Source organism: Lissotriton helveticus, chromosome 2_1 (genome assembly GCF_964261635.1).
Source record: "Lissotriton helveticus chromosome 2_1, aLisHel1.1, whole genome shotgun sequence".
NCBI classification, from domain to species: Eukaryota; Metazoa; Chordata; class Amphibia; order Caudata; family Salamandridae; genus Lissotriton; species Lissotriton helveticus.
The window spans coordinates 883,460,874-883,482,725 of record NC_136059.1 but is presented as its reverse complement, the minus strand read 5'-3'; the positions used below and the strand labels follow the sequence as shown (position 1 = coordinate 883,482,725).

The window sequence follows — 21,852 nt, the reverse complement described above, 5'->3', positions numbered from 1 at the left end:
TTCTGAGAAAATCTCACCAGGTCCCATACTAGCACCTGAAAGTCATGCAAGGAAATGCCAATTCTTGCTTATGATCGCCAACTTACTGTTGGCAAGCCACAAGTAAGAAAAAATCTGGAACTCTGAGTTACAAGCACAACGCGGAGTGGGCAAAAGTCTGTGATCTCTGCAGGCACAGCATAATTTATCCCCCACTCCTACTACGAATAAAAAAAACAGGCTGTGGACTAATTCAGTCTGTGGAACATTTTGGGAATCAATACAAAGGTGCCTGATGAAGATTAGCTTCCTTATGCACAAAAATCTGACATGAATATGTTGCAAGAATCTTGGCCCCCCAAATGATATCAGATGGGATGGGTGTCAAAATGTTTTTGTCCCAGCAACTCTGTCAATTGCTGGCAGAGCTTAGGTGGTTTAGCAATCTTGTTCCAGATATCTCATGACTTTAAGATGATACTTTAAATCACCCAGGAATTCATTGCAAAAATTGGAATTAGTTGGACTCTTTTTGACCCCCCTCCAAACGAATCAAATAAACTCTCATCACAACAGAATGGACAACAGGGGGATAAAGATGTACAAAAAACTGATACATTTCAACTTGCGTAATTCTGCTGAAATGTTTGGGGATATTTGTTCCCAAGTTGCGACCATTATTGGATGAGGCCATGGTACCATTATTGATTATATTTTTATTTCAAAGACTATGGGGTAAAATCACTAACTTAGATGAAGTGACGGAATACCTTCTTCAATAGAAACAATAGTTTTGGCACTGTTTAAAAAATTGTCACAAACAATTACCAATAAATTCACTTTTTTGCCGAGTTTGAGCATGGAAACCTTCAGGGTAATCTGTCAAGTAGGGACTGAAAAAAAGGGGATCCCAAAACACGAAATGCTCATGTATGTTCCATAAACTTTTTAAAAAAACACTACCGCAAAAACTGTAAAATGGAACTACACCAAATTTGGAAAGAATCTAGATCTTGGTTCGGAAAGTGTTTTTTTTTTAGATTTTATGTAAATCTGGTCATTAGTTTTTGAGATATTAGGTAACAACATTTTTTTTTGGCTTGGGCAGTTGAGTTTGCGGAAATCTCGCCAGATTCCATGGAACCCAGAGTGTTCTGACCAAGGCTTTTATTTACCTTGGGTCGATTCTTTCCCATGGGATACTTGATCCTGTGTGAGCGAGCACCATGATTGGCTGCTTGCAACATAAAGGAAAATTTAGCAGGCAGCCATTACAGGACTGGGAACCTTTGCCTCCTGTCCTGAGGGTGTTTTTAAATATAGGCGTGAAGGGTTGAGATACCCTTCCCCCTAGTCCTTGTGGTGGGGAGACAGCTCAGAGGCCAAAATATATATACGTTTTTTAAAGCCTCAATCCAGTGGGACTCCTAAAGAATTAAAATGTTTTAAAAAAAGGAACATGCTTGCCAGCGTTTACTTTTTGCTTGAGAAGATTTGACCGCTGTGTGGGCCAGGTCCCAGGGGACCTTTAATATAATATATTTATTTATGGGGACAGGGGCGCAAGTGGGGCCCTCCTCCTGAGTCTCACAGTACACAGGGGGCCTCATTCATTTGATGCGTCGGACAGCCCTGGGTGTCCTGGGTGTCCGTTGTCATGGTGGGCGTGTGCAGAGGACAGCCGAGGGCCGTCCGAACGATGCCCACTCATTATTTCACCTGCCACGCCGTGGTTAACGGGTTAAAGGGGAGGGAGGTGTGCAACCCCTTTTTTAAGCCACAAATGGACCCCAAAGTTGAAAAGGGGTTGTGTGCTCCTTCCTGTGGTAGTATCCACCCCAGGGACCCCGACCCCCTTGGCATAAAACTACATCGTGTCCCAGGGAGCCCAACCCCAGACACTGTGGTTCCCTGACTGGAAGGGTGTGGGCATACCCTATCCACATGCTCCTAGGTAGGGAATTCCACTTTGCTACCACCCAGTGGGAGGAAAGAAAAGGTGCTGTCTCCCGCCAGGACCTATTATAGTACTGCCTGGGGAGGCAGCTAGGGACATAAGGGCTCTGGATCTTGCCCTGAGGTTTCCATCTTAGTGATTTGTGGGTGCCCATTTGGCATTGTGCAGCATGGGATTGGCCACAGGGCCTGGCTGCACAGACAACCCCCCTGCAGGCAGCCAACCCACCTCAGCCCTCCTCCTTTACATTGGACGGTCCAGCCTGGGGAGGTGGTGGCCTCAGGGCCCATATTTGGCTCGGGATGGGGCCGCACAGCCCCCTCCCAAATTTAAATATATTATAGGCCCTGGGTTGGTGGAGATCCCTGAGGCCAGACAGGTCTACACACCCTGCGGCAAATATTTTAATTTAGCCCCGAGGAGGTGGTTGCCCCCAGGGCTTCAACCAGCCACAGGAGAGGGGCACACAGCCCCCTGCCCTAAAAAAAAGAAGCCCCAGAGAGTTTGTGATCCTTGGGGTACAAATGAGCCCATGAAGGGGGGTCTGGAAAGCTCCCTTCAATAAAAACAATTAAGTCTCAGGGAGGAGGTGGTCCGCCAGGCTGAAATGAGCCTTAAAAGAGGGGCCCAGTGCGCCCCCCTCCTTAAAAAAAAGTATGCCTCCATGCCCCTGGGACCTGCCCAACCAGGGGGATATCGTCAAAACAAAAGCGTGAGACCCACTTTTGTTTATTTTTGCCACAGATTTGCAACTTTTTTTAGATATGCTTTTTTGCCCTAGCTGAACCCAGGGACAGAGCTAGTATTCATACCCTGCCCCCTTTTCCTTTTTCTAAAAGTTCCGCCGAGTCCTAAGATGGCAGCCAACACTTTCTGGTTGAAGTGTGCCATGAACTTGTGCTGCCCTGGAGGGAGCGCATTCAAGAGAAATACAGAGTGACTGCTTTAAATCCACTCCATGTTTTACTGTGCAGACGGTAACCCGCTTGCACTTTGAGGAGTGAGTAGAGACCCATTTGCTGTTTGGTGCAGTGAGTAATTACACCCGCCTGACAGAGGATGTCTGAGGAGTCTATGAGACTCCCTACCCTCTCAAGAGGGCTGCCATTAGAGTGCCCACTGACAGTCACCTCCTGACAGCCCTTTGTTTTTGTACCACGTCGTTCTTTAACTGGCGCAGAGGCAGAGATTCCCTCATTTGCATGGAGCCACACACCCATGCAAATGAGGGGATGCCATCTTGAGTTAGTGCTGGCTGGCAGAACAGGCCCCAGATGCTTGTGCTGCCCCTTTTGTAATACTAATAGCGCTGGCGCACATGTAGCATGTACGCCAGTGCTATCAGTATTACCAAAGTTGCCGCACAAGCATCTGCGGTCTCTTCTGTAATTCCAAAGGTCCCCTGCAGCACACAAAGCAGGCGCACATTCCTGTTGTGCGCCAGTGCACTTTCTGTAATATGGATCCAGTATTATTTTTAAGAATAGGCCCCTGAGAAACGCAGAAAGTCCTGATCGGAGGAGGAAGATGGCGGCCGGCTAGAAGGTCCGGTTGGGAGCTCCATGCTCGCCTTCAGTTGTAGACCAAACTTATTACATACCAATACCACAGCTGCTACAATGCAGTAGCGGAACAACAACAAAAAGAAAGTCTACCTACTGAAGTTTCATGAGGATCCTCGAGGTCGAGAAATGGAGCCGACTTTAGACGAAGCAAATCTCCGGGGTATGTGGGACTCCCATCCGCGGGGATTCAGAGGTTCCAGCGGCGATCTCATTGTCTTCCCTGGGCTCTGGGCGGCAACATCGGGTGCGCATAGGGAGTGTCGGAGAGTGCTCGGGAGGGTCGGCTTCCTCTTCCGAGGGAAGAGCGGCAGCAGTAGCGGTCGCATCAGCTCACCAGCGCGTCGGGAGCAATACTGTTTGCGGGGCACGAAAGGCAGTGGTGCCGGATCCAGGAGCTCTGATACACGGGAGGGGAAGCGAACTGAGCCCTTCACCGAAGACTTCAGATCTACGAGGGGCCGGCCTGGGAAGGTAGAAGCAGGAGGTGCAGAGTCAAAAAACCGGCTATGAGCACACCCAACAGACGAAGACCGGAGGACTCTTTTCAACCCCATTTCTAACCCCATGAGCAAGGTACGAGGGGAGAAGAAAGGACAGGGGGTCATAGCTCTAGACCTGATTGCGGGTTGCAAGGGGGGTAATCAGGGGGTTTCACTAGGAAAGGAAGGTGGAAAGGAGGGTATTGGGGGTGCCGGGGGGGCTGAGTGTGCGGAGGGAGCGGTCTCAGTGGTACAAATCTCACAATCAAGCACTAAGACAGGAGAAAAGGGGAATCCTCAATCCAGAATAGAGCTCAAAGAAGGGGTCGGGACAAGATCCAGTTACTTCCTCAGGAATAGGCAGTTCCTCAAGCAAAGTTTCTTCCCCCCCACCAAACAAGTGATACAACCAGTGAGCACAAAAATAAAATTGAGAGGCACCGCTAACCGTGACCGCCAACCTAAACCTAGGTCTGAGAAAGGAGGGGTCCAAACAGAGCAAAAAGTAAAAATTACCCCCTCACTGAGATCCTTTTTTAAAGTTCAGCAACCGACACAAGCAAGAGATAACTCCCCCGCATCTCAAGACATAACCCGTACCCCGGAGAGTAGTCTTCTCTTAAGAGTGCTACTGCATACCGAAGAACCAAGAAACAACATTCAGAGAATGAGCATAGAAAACAATACTCACACAGATCCACAAATGGAGGTACCAGAAGGTCCGTACTGTCAGATATAAACGAGCCCCAGTCAGACAATTTAGGTCTTCCTCTCCCTCATTCCTTCATAGACCAAATGGGAAAACTCATGGAAAACTTCATGGAGAAGGTGCTGGGAGAGATGAGAGAAAAATTTACAGTGTCCGAAACCAATCAAGCCAAGATTCAGGAGGTATGTGAGACCCTGGATCAAAAACTGAATGCATTGGGCGATAGGGTGTCAGCAGTCGGTGGTGGAGACCCTTAGTAAAAAGGTGGGCACCAACCAGAAGGAGATCAGAAAGCTAAGAGACTCAGACAGAAGTATAAAAGAAAAACTTGAATCGCTAGAAAATCAAGCAAGGAAAAACAATCTGAGGATCTTAAACGTACCAGAAAATCTGGAAGGGTCTGACATTAAGAAATTCACCATCTTACTACTTGAAGAACACTTCCCCTGGACTAAAGAGGCGAACCTGGCTGACGACATACAGAGGGTACACCGAGCCCCCTTTGGAAAGAGTAAAGCTAGAAGGACACCAAGGAAGATCCTAATAAACTTTAAAACATATACACTAAAGGAAAAACTCTTAAGTGAAGTTCTAAAGAGCAGCTCCCTAAATAAAGACAATTGGTCCTTCAAGATTTGCTCTGATATGTCTAAAGCCACCCAGGACAGACAATGGGAGTTAGGACAATTTATGCAAGAGCTAAAGTCCCTCGGAGCCACAGTTCAGACGAAATTCCCCACTGCTCTGACGATCATGTGGCGAAACAAAATGTATAATATAAGGGAGCCCAGTGAGGTAGAGACTTTCTTAGAGCAAATGAAGGAGCAGCTGCGGACCACGACTGTAAGTTAAGACAGGAAAAAATATGTAAACAAGGCGAACCATGGAGCTCAATAAGGGCGAATAATACCGCCCAAAGAAAAGATAGGAGGCTTCCTCGGGGTGAGCATCGATGAACGTCACAAAAAAATACAAAAACAAACAGAAAAGACACCACGGGTGGGGAGCAAACTAGGGAAAAAAAATAGAAAAAATGTCCTCAGCGTCTAAAATAGAAGGAGTTTGCAGGGGCTGTAAAAATGAAATAAGCTCAAGTACCCACAAAAAAGCCTGATGACAACAATTAAAGAATTCAAAATTCTCTCATGGAACGTTAATGGGCTCAGAACAAGTAGTAGACAGAGAAGGATACTTGAATACCTAAAGGAAGTGGATAATGAAGTGTTCATACTACAAGAAACACACCTCTTGAAGGCAAAATGGGAACAAATAGTGAAAAACCTTAGCTGGGTGGGCACCTACGTATGTACCAACCAAGACTGCAATGTCAAGGGCATTGCAATTCTCTTCAAAAAATCACTTAATGCAAAAGTTGAGCACAAGGTAGTGGATAGCAAAGGCAGATGGGCTTTATCTAAGGTAAGAATACATGACAATACCTTTACCATAGCAGGATACTACGGACCAAATACCGATGACCCAAACCCCCTCCAAAGGTTATACACAGAGTTACTATCAACAACTGCTCCGGTATTACTTGGGGGTGACTACAACATTATTCTGGATTCAAATTTGGACAGGTCCCCTCCAGGTAGGCAAGCGAATATACCCAGGATGAGAGAATGGCTAGGTATTTACAAAAAAGACCTAGGCTTGATAGATATGTGGAAGGATAAAGGCAACAAAGGGTTTCCTTTTACTCTTCATAATAAAAATCTAGGACACAGATCCAGAATCGATTATTTCCTGATAAGCAAAAACCTGCATAGCAACATTAAAGTTATAGACCATCTACCAGCACATCTGTCTGACCACTGGGCAGTACAACTCACTCTACAAACTACAATAAATAAATCACAACCCAGATGGACAGTTGACCACAGCCTGCTACTAGATCCTAAGCTACAGGAAGAGCTAGGTACAACCTCAGCCAACTTGTTTGAGGACAACCTAGTAGGCACATCAGACCAAAATACTTGGGACACATATAAGGCAGTTATCGGAGGGAAACTAATTAGCATGGGAGCTCATAGAACAAAACTCGCCGAACATGAGAAAAAAAGAATAGGCCCCTGAATGTTTTGCGATGCAGGGAGCGCTACGAAATTCGTTTTATTAATTTAAATGTTTACTTAGCTGCAATCATCCAGATTCCGGTGTTTATCACCCCCCACCCTGCCCCTCCCCCTCCCCGCCTGCCTGCCTCACCGCAACTCCCTCCACGGCCGCGGCTGGATGGCCCCCAGCGCCGGGACGCTTCTCTGGGGGTAGCTGTGCGCTTTACTAAAAGTGGTAGTTCATTACCCCCTCATGGGTCCTCCCCGTCCCAGTCCTTACCACGTGAGGCAGTCCTGCCTCCACCCAGCCAATCAAAACGCCAGAAATCCAAAGGTCGAAGGTGACATAAGCCCCTCCCACCCACCGCCATGCCTGTTTTTTTTCTGCTCCGACGGCTGTCGGAACGCTGGTGCTCCCGGTTCCTGCCTTTGTTCCTGTTTCTTCTGGATGGTTTGGCGGTGCCGTGAGTGTTTCTTTTGCATTTTTAAATGCTTCTGTTTATGGTCTTTTCATGTTTTTGCCGGCGTGGCCGCTCCGGTCCTCCGGCCGGCCACGCTCCTGTTCTGGGGTCAGGATGCTCCCCGTTCATGTGCTGGGCTGGGGCGGAGAGCCCTCCTGGTGTTCTGGCCCCAGGTCGTTCCGGCGCTGGTGCTTTAGTGCAGCGTCCGGCCCCTGCAGCCATGTTCTTCATATGTGGCTGTGGGTGGAGACTGCAGGGCTGCCCTTTTTTGTTTATTTTCTGATCTCACGTACGAGATTACTGTTTGGGGCAGTGTTTCCTGGAGGTTGCTGGGCACTTCCTTTATTGGTGTGTTGGGTGTTTTCCTGGTGCTCGCTTCAGCAGCACTTATGCTATTCTTGGAACGATACAGAGATGATTGGCATGGCCCCTGCGCAAGGATGACATGCACGTTCGTGATGCGTTCCATATATGGGGTTTACTCCTTTGCTCGCCATATTTGAGGGGACTTCCTCTCCGGTGCATCCACGGAGCTGTTGCTCATTGGTATGTCATATGCCTGTGGTGTCACAGGCTGTCACGTGCTGAGGGTTCAAGTCCTGCCAATGCTGTCAATGTGACTTGGGATGTTAATTTTCGTGCTGTGCTTTGGAAATTTGCATTCTCTTTGTCCATGTAGCATCTTTCGCAGTTTTTCTTGGACTGTTTTGCGCTGTCTGCGCTGCTGGTGCGTGCGGCTCTGCCATCATCTCTTGTTGGTGGGATCATGGACGTTTTTCCCTGTTGGGGTATACGTTCGGGGATGGACTTTCTCCCTGATTCATTTGCTCCGCGGGGTTTATTCCCGTTTTTTACTGGCCATTTCGTGCTGTCCTGTTGGCTGTACTGGCTGTGGTGTGACTTGGCATTGCCATGCGGGGTGTTCCTCTGTTTCTGGGGACACGATTTCGCCTGGCGGTCTTTGTCACCTGGTATCCTCCATTTTTCTTCTTTTTTGCACCTTCTCCCTCTGTCTTCGGAGGCTTCTTCCCTGGAGGTCCGGGTTGGGCGGTTGGTGGATTCCGCTCTCAAGAGTTCGTATGCTGCTTCTCCTTTTTGGGGTGTGTGCTTGCTCTTTTTCGGTCTGTGCTTCGCAGGTTCTTTTCTTAGGGGTCCCTCCTTCCAGTCCCGGATGGTTGGGCCTTGTCCTCGGCTACCGGGGGGGCGGGGGCTTGTGAGATTTCTCTCTGGCCTGCGTTTTGGTGCTTTGCCATTCCCCTGGTGCCTTGGTCCTATGCCTGCATTTTTTGCACTACGTTTGGTTCCCTGCCTCTGCGGCGCCTGCTGCTGCCCCTGAGTACCTGTCGGATATGTTGTGCCCAGGAGGAGTCTCCGTGGCCTGGTGGTTGCATCTCTTCCTCTTCAGGTTATGTGTTCCGCTCCTGGTGTTGACCTGCTTGTGGGTCGCCTATCCCCTTTTAGGCTGTTTTCACGGTCGCTTCATTGTCCGTTGGCACTGTGGTACGTTCTGCCGTCTTCTTTGGCGTCGGCCTATTTTTTGTCGCTACGCTCTGTGATGCTGGTTTCGGTGACGGAGTGGGGCCGGGGGTCCTCTTTCTCTCGGTTCCAGGTCCTGGCTCCCGTTGGTCTTTCTGTTCGGTTCTGCCTCCGGGGCTTTGGTCGGGTTGGTGCGGCTGTGTCCCTTTCATTTGTGCCCCTTGCAGCCCGGTTTTCCCCTCTTCTTGGTGGGTGGTTTTGGCTTCCCTAGGTGTGGGAGTCGCCTGTTTTTCTCGTTCCCCTCCATCCGGGTGCTCAGAGGTTTGCGGTGGTTGAGTTCCGTTTCCTGTTTTCAGATGTTTCCTTTCGGTCTCTCTCATGCTCCTCTGGTTTTTTCCACGGCGCTGGCTCCTGCTGTGGGGGTTTGCTGGCCTGGTTCCGGTTTCTGGGGTCATATTGGGTCTGGCCGTCCCTCGTCTGGTTCCTGTTCGGGGGCTTCAGTTCCTCGGGACCGGTTTGACGCTTTGCTGGGGGCTGTTTCTCAGTGCTCGCTTCAGCGTCTCGTGTGCTTTCTGTTGAGCGTTACTGGTGGGGGTTGTCGTGGCCCCTGCGCTTGGGTGACACGCATTTCGTAAGGCGTTCCATATATCCGTATCTGTTCTCTGTCCTGTTGGATCTTCTGCGGGTCCTACTGGGTCTCCCTCCTGCCCCGGCTCGGGGTTGGTTTTGTGTCCGGTGGATGGTGGTTGCCTCCTCGGCGGTGGTTCCTTGGGCTCTTATGCACCTCGTGTCCTTGGTGTTTCTTCTGATGGCTCATTGGGTCCTTTTTCTTGCTGGTTACGGGGCTCTGGTTCCTCTCTCCCCTGGTCTGGTGGCTTTGCTCTCCTGACCTGGTGTTGGGGGTGCATTTCTGCTTCCCTCTCTCCTCTTGTTGTCCTTGGATGCCTGTCCTTGGGTTGGGGGCCCCGTTGGGGTCCTTGGTGGCCGGCTTTTCTGTTGTTCGGGCTGGCGCTCCGGGGGCTCGTTGTTGTTTGGGCCTTCTTGGGGGGTCCCGGTACGTGTCTCTGTTCCTGCGGGCTTCCCTGTCTTGTGTCTGGGCGGCGACTTCTCTGTTGTCTTTCGGAGGGTCTTGAGAGGCATCCCTGTTACGGCGGTTGTTTTCTTTATTGGAATGGTACTCTAGTTGTGCCTTCTGTTGGTGGCTTGGGCCGCTTCCTGCCGTCCTCTGTTTGGTGCTGTCTGGTGCTCGTTTTGACAGGACATGTCCTTTTGTTGGGACATTGCGTGGGTGCTTGGGACTGTGCGCTGGTGCTTGGAATGGCCCTGCACTGGGATGTCTTGCTGCTTCGTGTAGCATTCCCTCTGTCTGTTCCTCTGTTCCAGGTCCTTTTGTCTTTGGTTTGGCCTTCTTGGTTTGGTCATTTTTGCTTCCCCTCCTGTTGCTCTTCTCCCCCGGTTTTTGTGCCGGGGTCGTCTGTCCTCGGGGGTTGCTCTCTCGTTTCCTTGGCCTTCGGGTTTTCTGTATACCTTCCCTCCCGTTTTTCTCCTCCCGGGCGTTCTGCGGAGGTTTGGGGGGTGTCGGTGTTGTTGGGTTGGCCTGTCTGTTTTTGGTTTCCGCTCCTGCTGTTGCTGGTGGGAGTCGGATTTGGCCAGCCTCCCTTGCCTCCGGCTCTGCTTCTGGGTCCGCAGCTGTCTTTGCCCTTTCTTTGGCGCTTGCTTCTGACTGCCTGTCTCTTGAGCGGCTGTCTTTAGCGTCTTTGGGCTGTTCTTCTGTGGTGGCCTGTGGCATGTGTTGGTCGCGTTGGCCTTCTGCTCTTTGTAGCTGTGATGCACTTTGGGGCTCTTTTGTTTCCTGGTGCTCTTCTCTTGGTCGGACTCCATGCTGGGGTTCCTGTTTCTGTGCTGGTTTCTCCAGCTTGGGTTTGTTGTTGGGATTTTTCCCATTCCGCTTTGTCTGCTCGTTGACGGCGGTTTGTGCTTTTCGGGGCCTTGGGGCTTCCTCGGGGGTTGTTGCCCTTTGGTGAGTCGGCTTCTTCGGGGCTTTTGCTTCGTTGTCCGGGCTCTCCTGTGCTCGTTTCTTCTTTGGGCCTTGCCTGCTGTTTTGCATGGTCTGCGGTTGCCCCTTTCATGTCCTTGTTTGTGACGGACTTGTTGTGGTTATCCTCTGCGGTGGCTTTTTTGCTGGCCTTCTCTTCCGCTTGTCGGTTGGGTGAGTTGGGTGCCTTGCTCGTTTTGTTTCCTTCTTTGCAGTTTCTGCTGGTTTGAGTTGTTTTGCGGCTTGGCTCGGGCTTTTCTGCCTGTTTCTTTGTGTTTCCTTTTGCGGCTGGAGGTGTTGCTTCCTGTTTTGCCTGCTGTGGGGGTTTCTCCTGTTCCCCTTCTTTGGGTGTTAGTGGGGCTCTTCTGTTTTGCCTCCGTTGTTCACTACAGTCTCGGGTTTCTCCTGCCCTGTTTGTCTCCTGTGGGTTCTGTGTCTGCTTCCTGTGCTGATGCGGCAGGGTCTCTATCCTGGTGCTTTGTGGGGCGGCCTTTTGGCGGTCCCGTCACACTTTTGTGCGACGTTCTCGGCTTGATGTTTTTCTTGCCTCTTCTGACGATTTCTGTTTGCGTCTTGTACGCTGCTGTTCGTTGATGCTTTATTGTTTAAAGTTTTGTACTTTTGCGTGGATCCCTGGTGTCCTGCATTTTTTCTTCTTGGTTCTCTGCTTGTGAGTTCCTCACGTGGTAAGGACTGGGACGGGGAGGACCCATGAGGGGGTAATGTCTTATTACTTACCGGTAATCTTCATTACCCCGATTAGGGTCCTCCCCGTCCCAGTCCTCTTCCCTCCCTCCCTCCCGCTGTGTTTATGTCTGAGTCTTGTTGATAACAGGCATGGCGGTGGGTGGGAGGGGCTTATGTCACCTTCGACCTTTGGATTTCTGGCGTTTTGATTGGCTGGGTGGAGGCAGGACTGCCTCACGTGGTAAGGACTGGGACAGGGAGGACCCTAATCGGGGTAATGAAGATTACCGGTAAGTAATAAGACATTTCAAAGTGTTGTAAGGTCATGGTTATCTTTGCAACAACATACAACCAACAATAATCTGCAGTTTGTGGTCTTCCAAACCGGAAACAATATTCCATGGTTAGTTTTCTTCTAGGCCGTTTCTTTGATTTAATATGTTCCTTTTTGATTTTTAGGGTTGTTAAGTGAAAATATCAACTTTACACTATTCTTGAAAAGGCTACATTTTTTACTTAATATATTCCTATCTTACAGGGAAGCATATCCTCCAATCCATGTACAGATGCACCCAAGTATGGTAGATATAGCAAAGACCTTTCCGAGTAGCTGTCTTCTTATCCGATCACTGGTAAGTTGCCTTAAACTAGTCACAAGGGTTCAGGCTTTCTATTAGTGAGTTGAATATTCTCAACAATAAGGGAACCACCGTTTTTCAGAGGAGCTTTACAATCAGCGAGTCGTTTTCTTTCAACCTGCCATGCCCTCAATGTAACCACTGAAAATCCAAATAGTTTATCTATTTTGGGATCCTTATTGTGGCTGTCATTGAAGAGTCCAGTATGAAAGAAAAACTTTTAGGCCTAGTACAGTGCAAGGTATGCAGATAGCATGAGTGTAGGTCATCTGGCAAAGGGCTTACTGATCCCAGTTATTCAGAATGCGCAGATTAAAAATTGCAGACCTGCTTTGGTGTATCGGCAGTCGCCATGTACCCTGGTATTATGCTTTAGGGTGGGCACATTTTTTAAATCTTTCATTATACTTCGCAATGCTATGTTTTAATTTTAAATCATTGTGCAGCTTTTGGAGAACTGAGCAACCTTCTTGTCTTGTGTGGGTCTGATGTATTATTCTCTTTTGGAAACGATTCTAAATCATTTAATTGTAAATGTTTGGTTTACATTTTTTTTAAATGGTCATGCCCAGGGCACTTTTGAAGATAGTCTGTTTTTTACTGTATTTTATTTGTGCTTTTGTGGTCTATTCAGACCGAGATGAGTGTAGGACAATTATTAACCACTTAGGACCAAGGACTTTGCCCATTTGACCCCAGGATCAGTGGATCTCCCCAAGGGCCAGTGATTCTGGCTCCCTTACACCCCCTGTGGACTAGTTGGGGGAAAGCCCTGGACTTTTGTGCACAGAAAGCAAGATAAGTAGGAGAACTGTTGCAGGGAGCCAAGAGGACCAGCATTCTGAAAAATGCACTGCTTTGGAGGTTAGTGTTTCAGCCTCTGGGGGCATTGTGTTTTGGTGGCGTTTCAGAAATCCTGGAAAATTTAAAAATGTATAATGCCCTGTTCATGTGGTCACGCCCTCTAGGGGCTAATTGTATGGTTCCAAGGCAATGCTTTTTCACTATGCTGTTTCGCCATGATGCCCTTTAGGGGTTGTTTTGAGCATTACAGTTTAATGCCAAGTATACAAAGGAATGCACGAACACCGGGTTTATCCTTGATAAATGTGTTGATGAATTTTCATAAGGATTGCAAAGGTTTTATTGATTCATCATTATTGCAGTAATGACCATAAATTATGCCAAAGCAATGTAATTATTACACTACTGTTGAAACTTTCTTGATGCATTTGGGTGACCCCACTAGGGGGGGTCACCAATGATTACACAATGTCATCTGCAGTGTGTTCCATCCGCCTATGTATAGTTGTAGGTTACTGCGTGGTATTTGGTGGTGTGTGCATAGTAGATGTGTTTCTTCTTTTTCTGAAGAGGGAGTACTGACTCTATTGAGTGTTGACTGTTATTATTGTCTGCTAGTGATTGGTGATTGCTAGTCTAAACCTCCTCCCTTGAGTAGGCCTTGGATTATTCCGCTTCATTCACTACACTGTGAGAGTCAATTGCTATAGTGAGGTGTTTGGTTCCCACTGAGGACAATTGTGAATCTATTACTTGTGATGGCCACATAACTAACAGCCCAAATTCCAACACCGAAGAAGTAATACATGGCTGAAAAAAGGGCAAGCCCTGCTTCAAATATTCACCATTTTAAACAACAGAAAATGTAATCCCACCCTCAACCCTATCAACTGCAAAATGACAGTAGTCAGGATGAACTAATCAGCAGCCCTTTGCTAACATGGTCCTAATTTAATAGCTAAAGGTGGTTCTTTCTCCATAATATTTCACTTCAGTGACTGGATCTCCATCCTCCAGCTACAGGAATGCAGGCTCTACACGTCCACTGTCTGGGGAAAGCTGTTCAAATCCTCCACCTTGTGTCATGCCAAAACCAGGGGCATCCACACTGGATCAGACTGTTCCAAGGAATCATATTCTTACAACGCACAAAGTCCCACTACCATATATGTGCTACACATCACTGCACATACACACACTCAACATGCACGTAGGATGCCAGCACTAGGTTCCGGATTTCATGTATTAGCAGAACTTTACACAAGAGCAGTTGGCTTGCCTCTCCTTCGCACAGAAAAAGATTTGGGCACACTGTAAACTTGCAGAACACAGTGCACTGCCATTGCCACCCAGGGCATGGAAAGTAGTCCAATTCAATTAAATTCTAAGAGATTTATTAAGCACACGGTCCAATAGGCTTACCAGTGCTGAAAGGTCTTCCAGGCCCCATAAATTGATCTTAAACAGACATAGGTCTTGAGTTGGTTTCTGAAGCTGGGTAAGTTACCATTCCGCCTAAGACTTAGAGTTAAGGTTTTCCAAAGTTTGGGGGCAGCATAGGCAAAAGTGCACCCACAGCACCTAATTTCCTTCACCCTGGGATTGAAAAAAGACTCAGGTTGCTATATCTGAGCTCTCTGTACACACAAGATGGTACACTTGATGCTCCCCTTCAGGGTCTAAAAACAGGTTTTGGACCTCACATTACCAGGAACATACCCTGTTAGAAATAAAGATATTTCAACCTAAACCCTAGAATCAAGGCCAATCCATCACTGCAGGGAATACTGCTCTGGGAATTCTTGTGGTGTAGCAGTGTTTTCTGATGGGTGATTGTGGTCACGTGAAAAGTATAGACTTAAGAATGCACTAGTTTTGAGTGTCCAACAGGAATCATGCAACATCAAAATGATCTTTGAGTATGTAATTATTAATTGCAATATGGATGCAGTAGAAACACCACCCACGAAATATATTATGCCAACACCAGAACTCCTCTCAGAATAGTCTGTGATGTGAATTTGCTCATGAGAAATACATGCTTTAAAGAAAATGGTCATCAAGTTCTGGCCAATCTTGCCATAGCAGGAAATGGGCACTTGAAAATCGAGTCAGGAAGAGCATGCACACTTTGCAATGTGAAATTACAAAGAATATAGATGCTCCGAGAACACAAAGGCTGAGGGAATATTGTTATATAAGGTACTCCTGGTCCTAATGTATGCTGTTTGGACCTGCAAATCAAAACGGTTCTGCCTAAAAATACTGGAATCAAAGTACAGTGTTTTTAGGACATGTTTATCAACTATTATACAATAAACATTTGCCTATCAGAGTGTGGGGTAGGGATCTCCAACGTGTTCCTGCTGCAGCCTACCAAATCTTTAACAGAACCACATGCTTACAAGCTTAGGGCCACGTTTATAAGAATTTGATGGAGGGCAGCGCAGTAAGTCACTTTTCTGTGCTGCCCTACGCCAAAAGAAAAGGGCAGGAATGCGCTCTATCTATGAAATACGGAACATTCTTGTCCTCTTACACTGCTCTGGTGCACAAATGGCTGCCTTGCGCCTATGCAGGCAACCTTGCACCATGGTGCAAGGGTGCCTGCTTTGTTGGAATGATTGTTATGTGCAGGAAAGGACACCTTCTTGCACACACACAATCAATGGAGGTGTTTTCCTTTTTTTCCATGTGTGCAGCAAAAATAGTTATTTCTCCTCGTCTCCCCACCCAAGGGGAGGCCCATGTTTTTGACTCATTCCCAGATAACAGCTATGTAGTAATTCTGAGAATGTGTCAAAATCCATGCACATTGCATGGGAACAACTACTGAAATGCCTGTGGCACGCTTACCTCTCTCAGTGTGAGGCAATCCAGCAACTTGCTCTGTGTTGCCTTACACCATATCTACAAAGCCATGAAAAGACATGCAGGGTGGCTTTATCTGGCCTCGAAGATATTATTGAAAGGCTTGTGCCACCGGAGTGTCATTAAAAGTGACACTCTGGCAGCAAAAACCTCTTGAAAATGAGGACCTCAGTGTCACTGACAGCTCAGGTCAGCAACACAATCTATTTAAATGCAGCTTGACACATCAGCTGCATGGTGATGGCCATGCTACTTAGTAACCTGCAGTATTAACGTACTGAATAAAGTGATCCGCTCCCTCAAGCACAATAAAGGACTCTGGTTTTATTGAGTTTAGTTAACAATGGCTCTGCTCCTGGTAGGTCTGTCCTTTGTTAAATATAAATATCATTGGGTCTTTCTAGATGACCTTCGAGGGGTCTGAAGCACCCACTGATGTCCTGGCAGGGTTTTTTTGTCCCGAAATGAAGGGATGGGTTCTTTGACTTGCCCCTTTTTTCAGTACGTTTGCCATCATCTAAAACGTCAAGTGTTTGTATACTGGCACTCTAGTGAAAGTTATGCAGGTACACCAGTCCTTCCCAGAGACTTCAGTACCTCTTGAAAAGAGGAGAAAGATATTCAGCCAGTAAGTGCTATAAAATAAAATATTAACTTCAACTTTTAGGGACATGGGGGGGGAGGGGGACATAGAGAAGCAACAGCTGCTCTGGGAAAACGACTTAGACATGGCTAAAGGAGACTCACATTGGGATTCGATATATATAGCCCCGTGTTCCAGAGGATCTGCTTATCCCTTGCTTTATAACTGCTGCAAAACCTTAAAGATTCAGAGGAAGAGGAGTTTGATGGAATAGCTCGGTGATTCTTGGATCAAGCGCCCAAACATATTAGACTTTAGGTAATGAAGAAGTACAGAGGGTGTTCACGTAGACGAATATTTCAGTTTCATCTAAGCCTGTCTTAAGCTAAGATGTTGCTCTTTTTTCTCCTTTTTGCCTGTAACATTGTCAAAGCTTACAATTTAAATTATTCATAGCCTGCTTGCTATTTAAGCCTCTTGCAGTCTCACTACCTTAGCCACATTAGATCAGTTTGTGGTCCATGCTTAACAAATAAATAATAGATAAGGATCTTAGAAAGGCATTTTATTAGCACTTAGAGCATTCTTAATTCTATGTGGATAAAGTGGTGGTTTCTCATTTCCAATCATTCATTAAAACTTAAGTTTATGAAGATCGCAAAAAATTGATTTTGGTCTTCCCTTAAGTGCACTTTTAATCGGATACAATGAAATAAAACATTGTGATTTGTAAAATGTTCGCCCTATTCCAGACGGTGCATTAGTCATGGACCTCTGCCAACAAAGATGCTGTTCTAAACATTTCAGTACGACACAGATAAATCTATTGTCCGCCAATAAATGCCTCCACCCTACAGCACTCTACCATAGTTACATTCACAAACGAATAAAAACACTTATAAATAACTGAATAAAGACTTGCCAACAGTAAATATAGGGAGGTAAATATACAGGTTTCATTTGACTGTGGTTTAGAAGAAATGCTAAATTTAATCACAAAAGCATTGTCATTTCCTAGCTCATAAAAATTGATGTGCATACTAATAACATACACACTGATATAACCACTGTAAGAAATTGGTTGTTAGTTGACTGGGGTGTGAGCCCTGGTCAAGCAGCAACCACAATCCTTTTCAGTGTAAGGCACAAGCCAACCCTAAAATAACTTGTGCTCAACCCTCTGGTAGATTGGCACAGAGCAGTCAGGCTTAAATTAGTCGCAACGCAAAGTGTAAAATATTTGTGTAACACTTCAAACAGTATTGAAGTAAAAACACTATATAACAAGCATTTGCAATGCAATCGGTCTCGTCTTTAGGACCTTATATGTATTTAGCTATGCAGCACATTAGCCTGGGTGCTGAAACATCTACTTTAACATGGAGGGAAAGTAAGCACCAAACTGAGTGACACGCCAGGTATGGGAACATATGGAGAGAATTTTTGCCTTTCAGCGGAAATGGTATAGTCCAAAGCTCTGTTTTTAATATAAAAGCAGGGCCTTCGGGGGTCATATCACGGAAAATACAAGATAAGAAAAATATATTATTGTCTACGAGTGCTCGTGGAAGACAATTTCTATGGGCTGGAATCTAGAAAATGCTTAAGTGATTCTGGTATTTTACTGACCTCTGTTGGTCGTTTTCTATCAAGAAAGGTAAATAGAAGCAGTTGCCAGAATTTTTTTAAAAGAAAGTCCCTCAGCAGAAAGCAATTCTGGTATTTTATTGACCTCTATTTGTCATTTTCTATTAAGACAGTTAAATAGAGGCAGTTAAACAGAAAAAAATAGTCCCTAAGAGGAAGCAGACAAGTCCTAGGGATGACCTCCAGAGCCCACAAAGTACATACACATATAAGTATATACTAAAACATATACTAAAGTGCATACTAAAATATATACAAGAGGTCTTGAATGCTCAAACTAAAAAGGATCCCTCACCAAGTTAAAAAAAATTGTGTATTTTTTAATAAATAAAACAAATACAAAAATGAAAAAAATCCAATCAATAGAACCGGAGATATACAATGTTAAAGATTTCACTGAATATGGATCTAAAAAGCTCAAAAGCACTAACTGTGGAAATTTGGTTGCACCTGACTGAGAGAAAGCCACAAATACAGGCCAACTTAGTTGGAGCATGGGCTGGCTACATAGACCCAGTTTGCCTAAATGATCAACGTACCTTAAATACTGCTTTGTGGAGAGCTGCGAGAATCCGTATCATAGATGTGTTCTCAGCTGTAGCTAAGCGCCGGTTCCGGTATGCGGTTAGGCTGTGATGCAAGGTCCTGAGTCATCATCGAGGATGCCGTTGATGAAGGCTTGCTATGCAAAGTCTGGAGTCGAGGATGCATTGAAGAGTCGGGGCAATGTATTGGTTCAGAGGAGCTGCAAGGCTGCAATGCAGAGTCCGTCGTAATCTGCTTCCAACAAGGGATGCGAGGTCCTGGGACAAGCATGTGTTGCTCAGCGGCAGTTCCAAAAAGGCTTCAGAGAAGATGCATGTCTTTGCTGCGGGTTCAATCCACACAGCAGCAGTTATACGGCAGCTCTGCTAGGGGGTGCGCCGCACAGCTGAGGAGATGCATTGATTCTGCTGGATTCACAGAGGCTGGGAGAGCACCTGAAGCCCACTTCCAAGGATCCAGGCCTCAGGTGTCACAACTTAGTACGGATCAGTCACAGGTGGCAGAGTCCAGACACAGGTGTAAGGTTGTTGGAAGCCTGTTGTGTCCCTGAGGCTTCATATCAGGAGGCGAGTCAACTAGCCCTTGGAGTTACTCTGGGATTCTGAGTTCAAGAGATGCAGGTCCAGACCTTCCACACAGGCAAGAGGGCAGCAGTCAGCAGATCAGGACAGCAGGGCAGCAGTCTTTCAGAACGGCAGTCCTTCAAAGCAGCAGTCCAGCAGAGTGGTAGCCCTTTCAGCAGCACAGCAGTCCTTCTTCCTGGTAGAGTATCTACAGGTCCAGAAGTGTACTAAAGAGTTGGTGTCTGAGGGTCCACTATTTATAACCAGTTGGGCCTTTGAAGTGGGGGCAAGCTTCTAGAGGCAGGCCTTTGAAGTGCACAGGTGCCATGCCTTCCTGACCCTGGCTCTAGACTAACTACAGGAGGTATGCCGCCCTTTTTGTGGAAGCAGGACAAATCCAGTTCAAGTGTAAGTGGGGCTGGGCCCAGCTCCTCCCTTCCATCCTACCAATGATGGCCCATCAAAGCACACCTAAGCTCCTTATTGTGTGTGGCTGCCTAGGAGGAATACACAAACCCCGACTGTTAAATACAACCAGCCATGTGACTCAGAGACAGGCTGCAGGCACCAAATGGCTACGGCAGGAAAATGACAACTTTCTTAAAGTGGCACTTTCAGAATTGCAATGTAAAATTTGACTTTAACATAAGTTAGGATTTTTCCTTACAATTCCAAATACACCAAAAATGAACTAATTACTTGTTCCCATTTGGAAATTCAAGCTTATTAAATGTAATATTATAACTCCATTGTTATTCTATGGGAGAGGGAGGCCCTGCAATAACGGGGCCCGATTCACAGAACTAATTTAAGACAAAACCCTAAACTTACTACCATTTTGGTTTTCACAGAAGGCACTTACTCATTTTGGTATTCACAGAAGGCACTTACTCATTAATGAGTAAGTGCCTTCTGTGAATACCAAAATGAGTAAGTGTACTTACTCATTTTGGTATTCACAGAAGGCACTTACTCATTGATTAGTAAGTGCCTTCTGTGAATACTAAAATGAGTAAATGGTAGTAAGTTTAGGATTTTGTCTTCGGTTAGTTCCGTGAATGGGACTAGTAAAAAACAAATTTAAAAGGTTTCACTCCCAGAACATGCATAGCTTAATGGTACATGTCCAACGTGCTAAATACAATGCACCCTGTCTTCTGGGCTTCAAAGGCCCTATACTAGGATGACTTATATGTATTAAAAAGAATGGTTTGGGACAAACGATTTATTTTTCCATGTCGAAAAAAATGTGAGGAAGATGGCGGCCTGCAGCTCCATACCAGAGAGGCAGACAATAACAAATAACTTTGTTCCAAGATCGCCCCTATGAAGGTGAGCGTTGAAAATGAGCTCCGATCGATGCAGGGTTTAATATGACCCCACTGAAGCCGTCACAAGCGATCATCTGAGACAGTTTGCAAGACCCATTTATGCAACATAGCTCTTCGCTACTCTCTGCACGGATAGGGAAGTGGATTGCGCCAGAAAACCTAGCGGGCCTATAATCACAGTTGCTCATCAAGCTACATCATAAACAACAAGTAAGGTCTGCAAGGTTATCTTCTATAACTCACTCATGCGATCCACTTGCCCTTAACAGCTACAAAACGCATTCTGCCTGACCCTAAAATAGTGTCTGATTACCAACATAATGACTAACTTTCCCTCCTACATGCCCTAAAAGTGAGCATGATTCTCTTTCAGCCAGCTCTCACACCTCTGCGTCAGTGAATGTTTGCATAGTCCAGCATTCCGTCCATCAATTGTTTCTTTTACATTGATAGAGTGAGGAACAGCATTCAGCACTCACCAGTCAACATCCTAGTCAGTCTCTGCTACAGCAGTGCTTCCACGTGTGTTGGCCTCACAATGTCTAATGGAGCATGACCAACTACCCGCACAAACAATCCTCAACCACGTTCTATAAGCAACAGCTGGCAAATGAATGGACCCCTTACAGACGTGGCTTTCTCCCACAGCCGCTGAGCTGATTTGACCTGTCACAGCCTCTACACATAAGCGCATCCACAGCTGCTCTGCACACTGTTCCCATATTAACACCACCTTACTGCTCACCCCTACATTACTGCAAGCAGCAATCTATACTAAAGATAAATCATTGCAACGTCATACCCATAAGAAGCTCAAAGACCTCCAAGTTGATTTTGATGCTTGTCTGAGTAATAACTGAGAACATTTTGTTTAGTATGAGGGCCCCATGGTGTGTCTGAGCGCAGAACACAGATCTTATCAGCGAACACTCGTACGGCAGACAATACCTGGAGTAGCAAACACGCTCCAGGCTCTATAAGAACTCAACGAGCGGATACTGATTCTAATGACACTCATTTAATGGCACCAATCCCCAGTTTGGAAATCTGACTACATCTACACCCTACAGACAAGATCCTAAAGAAGCCAAAATTATACAACAATCCTAGTGACCTCAATTCACAGTGATGCCCACCAGACTGGATACCTGAATACGTACAGGAGTCCCATAGATCATAGTACAAGCAAGATCTTGAGTGGAATACTAAAACGGCTATACCGCATTTACTAAATTTTCAGAAACAAAATGACTCAGGGAGATAAAGACCCCAACCAAAAGGAGCAAGTCATCCTAACTTAAACATCCTGAAAAAAAGTTATAGAATACCAGGTGGCACGTCTAAGTCTCGGTAAACAGGAATCAAAAACAACAGTGGGGTGTAAACAGGGCTGCTCATCAAGTACACACATTCCTTGAAACGATGGCCGAAAAAAGAAATACGAGCTTGAAAAGAGTCAAAGCT

General features: G+C 46.3%; 1 protein-coding gene and 1 non-coding gene across 2 annotated transcripts in view; one reads left to right on the top strand and one right to left on the bottom strand.

Moving 5' to 3' along the window:
- ADAMTS19 (ADAM metallopeptidase with thrombospondin type 1 motif 19) overlaps positions 1-21,852 on the bottom strand; it is a 1,315,906-nt gene that overhangs the window by 392,063 nt on the left and 901,991 nt on the right. The gene's annotated exons all lie outside the window — the stretch shown is intronic.
- Positions 7,576-7,682, top strand: LOC144820557 (U6 spliceosomal RNA). Its single transcript, XR_013607845.1, has one exon. It is a non-coding gene; the product is annotated as a U6 spliceosomal RNA (small nuclear RNA).